This window comes from Coenobita brevimanus, chromosome 4 (genome assembly GCF_032717465.1).
Source record: "Coenobita brevimanus isolate Jiangsu-jjx chromosome 4, ASM3271746v2, whole genome shotgun sequence".
Classification (NCBI taxonomy): domain Eukaryota; kingdom Metazoa; phylum Arthropoda; class Malacostraca; order Decapoda; family Coenobitidae; genus Coenobita; species Coenobita brevimanus.
Genome location: NC_136957.1, coordinates 19,856,906 through 19,861,682, shown reverse-complemented (window position 1 = coordinate 19,861,682; position 4,777 = coordinate 19,856,906). Strand labels below are relative to the sequence as shown.

Below are 4,777 nucleotides of genomic sequence, written 5' to 3'. Positions count from 1 at the left end.
CTCTCTCAATTTAGAATTGATGGAAATCATGCAAAAGCTGTATTAAATCTATCTAAATCAAACTTTCTTCAAAAGCAAGCATCAAAACTACTTAACAACCCTAATGACAATATAATATTCTGGTCAACTCTTAATTCTTTCAATAATAACTTTAACAAGTCATCATCCATTCCCCCACTAAAATCTTCAGATGGCAACATTACAAATGACCCACGTGGGAAAGCAGATATCTTTGCCAGTACCTTTGCCAGAAACTCAGCCATAGACGATACTAGCCAGAATGTCCCAGTACTGGAACTTGATTCTCCCGAAAATGCTCCACTTAAAATACAGACAAGATACGTAAAATCCATCCTAGACAATTTAGTTACCAACAAAGCTCCAGGCCCAGATGGAATTCCGCCAATTGTTTTGAAAAAGTGTTCCCCTGAACTTGCCTCTGTCCTAGCTAAATTATTCAGACTATGCATACGTACTTCTTTATTCCCAAATTCATGGAAAGAAGTCAATATCCACCCAGTTCCGAAGAAAGGAAGTTCGTCTGACCCCTACAATTACAGACCAATAGCTGTCACATCTTCTTTTGGTAAGGTATTTGAAACTTTAATTAATAAGCACATTGTTAAACATCTTGAATCCAACACCTTAATTAGTGATAGACAATACGGTTTTCGCCATGAAAGATCCACCATTGACATACTCAATCTCTTAACTCATACCATCCATCAATCAATTGATCTTTCTGGAGAAACTCATGCAGTAGCTCTTGATATCTCTAAAGCTTTCGACAGAGTATGGCACCGTTCCCTGTTGTCCAAACTCCTTTGCTATGGACTAACATCTTTTGTTCCTTTGATTTCTTCATATCTTAGTGACAGGAAAATAAGAGTATAAGTAGATGATGTATATTCCAATTTCCACTCAATTAATGCCGGCGTGCCGCAGGGATCAGTTCTGGCACCAACCCTATTTCTGGTTCATATTAATGATCTCTTATCTGTCACCCACAATCCCATTCACTCATATGCAGATGTCTCAACACTACATAGTTCATTCACACTCAGACATCCATTTACAAAGTCTAATATCTCTACCTCTCAACTCAGTACAGCCATCTCCATAAATCAAGATCTATCTACAATCAGTGAATGGGGACAAAACAACCTTGTCTCTTTTAATGCTAGTAAAACTAAATATATCACGTTGAGTACACCGCTTCCCATCCGATCAGCGAAGTTAAGCAACTTTGGGTCTGGTTAGTACTTGGATGGGTGACTGCCTGGGAACACCCAGATGCTGTTGGCATCCCTACGTGTCAAGTGGGGTTGGTGGAGGATTAGTGCCCCTCCCTGTAAAACAATTAACTCTAAGCCCTTGGCCACCCCTTATGGGATACATGGCGTCTGGCAATGAATGAATGAAAAAAAAAACTAAATATATACAGTTTACTAATAGACAGATATTGCCAGATTCGTGTATTACCTTCAGTGCTACTAATATTCCCATCTCCAAAAGTATTGAAATTCTTGGCATCTCAACAGTGCCCTCAGCTGGACCTCTCATGTCAGATCACTTGCTAAAACCGCCTCAAAGAAACTTGGATTATTGTACAGAGTCCGTAACTTCTTCGCCGATGAGCAGTTAGCTATATTTTATAAGAGTCATGTGCGCTCTCAGCTTGAATATTGCTCACCCTTGTGGAATGGTTGTGGAGAGGTTGCATTAAGACAACTAGACAAAATTCAGAATAAAGCTGTTAGAATCATTAACAACCCTGCCATTACATATAAACTACCTCCCCTACAAGTAAGAAGGAAAGTTGCCTCCCTTGCATTATTTTACGGATATTTTTTGGCAAATGCTCAGACGAAGTTGCTTCCATGGTGCCACCTCTCCATGCTTTCCCTCGTGCTACATGGGCATCTGGTAGCGCTCATGACTGGCATATCACTCAGACATATTGCAGCACTTTTGTCTATCAGAATTCTTTCATTCCCCGAACTGCATCTCTCTGGAACTCGCTTCCCCAGAGTTGTTTTCCTCCGAATTTCAACCCACAACTGTTCAAATCTAACTGTTACAGATATTTTATGAATAGAGGACACTAGTAATCTGGTGTATGGATTATTATTTTTTTTTTAATCATTTGTTTTTTCCTTCCTCCTTTCTGCTATTTAAAAAAATAAATAAATAAAATTCCCATCACACACACACACACCATAGGGTCCTTCAAATTCTACATAATTTTCTTTGCATAAGGCTGCTATAATATGACGAGGAGGCAATAATGGGAGTCAATGAGACTCCTCACGGATTCCAGTACTATGTTGTGGTAATACTCTCCCGTTCACCGGGGAACTCTCTCCCTTTCTTGTGTTAAGATTACCAAAAGATACGGATAGGGCATGGTGAAATCCTGCCCACAGTTTAAGACTACAGCCGTTAGTTTTACGTTTTACTTTTTTCCTAATTTTTTGTTGAATTTTAGTCTTGCAGTGTATGTATATTGTATATATGTGTGTATATATATGTATGTATATATATATTATATGTATATATATATATATATATATATATATATATATATATATATATATATATATATATATATATATATATGTGTATATATATATATATATATATATATATATATATATATATATATATATATATATATATATATATATATATATATATATATATATATACATTCTTTTTGCTCTCTTTCTTTCCCTTGTACTTTGTCTGTCCAAACCCTCTGCATTTTACTTTCATTTAGTTAATTTCCTCTCTCCACTGTCTGGTTCCTGCGAGTCACTGGCATTGGCTCCAGGGTAAAATATTTTACTGCCTAAGAAATCTTGATGAACTCTGGTGACGAAGCAATGGCCCTCAGTTCCGTGCAGCCCTTAAGTGGGCAGGGGGTGCTAAGAATCCCACGGTGTAAAAATAAGTTCATAAATCCAAAAAGAACCTTAAGAATAGGAAACTGGAATGTTCGAACTCTCAATCAGGCTGGTAAAATGGAAGAACTTATTTCAGTGTTCAAGGAATACAAGATGGATATTTGTGCTCTTACAGAAACGAGGTTGCTTGGAGCTGATAAAATGAATTTGGAAGATGGTATTACTATGTTGGTTTCTGGTAGGAGTGATGGAAATCATTACCAAGGAGTAGGCTTACTGCTGAGTAGAGATGCTTGCAAGGCACTATGTGAGTTTGAACCAATTAATGAGCGCTTGCTTTATGCTCGCTTAAAATCTGACCATGGTAATATCAGTATGGTTGTAGGGTACGCTCCGACAAATGAGGCTGCTGATGAAATAAAGGATGACTTTTATGAGAAGCTGCAGGATGTAGTGAATAGAGTGGCAAGACATGATGTGTTAGTTTGCATTGGTGATTTTAATGCGATTGTTGGGAGTAGTAGGGATGGCTTTGAAGATTATATGGGTAAGGAGGGTGTTGGTATGAGAAACGAAAATGGGGTGCGAATTGCAAGCTTTTGTTTGGCAAATGACCTTATAATTGGTGGAACTATCTTTGAGCATAGAAAAATACATAAGACTACTTGGATTTCACCATGTGGTAAATATTGTAACCAGATTGACCACATTGCAATTAGCAGAAGGCATAGGAGTTATTTGCAAGATGTTTGCGTAAGGAGGAGCAGATATAGGTAGTGATCATCAACTTGTTGTGTCAAAGATTAAAATAAAACTTAAGAGAAACGTTAATGGTAATTGTACAGGAGGTAATAATTATGATTTTGATGAGCTGAGAAGTGATGAGAGCACGAGGGAAAAGTTTCGGTGCGAATGTAGAAACAGGTTTCAAGTCCTGCAGACTTTGATGGAATCTGAAGACAATGATATTAATCAAATGTGGAGAGAGGTAAAAGAGGTTTTGCATGAGAGTGCTAAGGTTACTATTAAGAAAAAGGGAAAAGCGAGAAGGAAAAAGTGGATGTCAGATGAAACATGGAATGTAATTCAGAAAAGGAAAGAGGCTAAGTTAAGAAGTGAAGAACAACATGTTGATGGCCAGGTAGTTGAAGTACTTAGAGCAAAGTACTGGAGTTTACATTCTGAAGTAAAAAGACTCGTTAGACGTGATAAGAGGAGACTATATGATGAAAAGGCGACAGATACAGAAATTAAATTAAGTAAAAATGACGGTCAGAGCACAAGAGTAGCGTATCAGGCCATAAAGGAGTTAACTGGGACTGAAAGGAGAAGGAAGGAAATACCTGTACGAGATAGAAATGGTAATTTGATGACTAAAGATTTGGATATAAAAGGAAGATGGAAAGAGCACTTTGAATCTGTTCTAAATAGACCAATCCCAGCTGAAGAGGACATTTTGCCAGCCGAGAGAAATTTGCAGATAGAAACAGGGGATATAACTTTGGAAGAGGTAGCAAAATCTATAAAGGAGTTAAAGAATTTTAAGGCTCCAGGTGAGGATGGAATATTCCCTGAAATGCTTAAGGTGGAAAATGACGAGTTGATGAATGCGCTTTTGAAACTTTTTAATGTGGCTTGGGATAATGGTGGAATTCCAGAAGAGTGGAAGAATGGAGTGATTATAAAAATACCAAAAAAGGGAGATTTAAGTGTGTGTGGCAATTGGAGGGGATAACTTTGACACCTGTAGTTGCAAAAGTCTTTTCCAAAATCTTGTTGAACAGAATAGAGCCAGTAATTGATAAAATTTTAAGAGAAGAACAAGCGGGATTTAGAAAAGGTCGAGGTTGTAATGATCAGATTTTTATTGT

At 37.4% G+C, this 4,777-nt stretch overlaps 1 pseudogene; it reads left to right on the top strand.

The window, feature by feature from the left end:
- The first annotated feature begins 1,185 nt into the window (after nt 1-1,185).
- On the top strand, nt 1,186-1,308 carry LOC145397139 (5S ribosomal RNA; annotated as a pseudogene).
- Nucleotides 1,309-4,777: the final 3,469 nt, after the last annotated feature.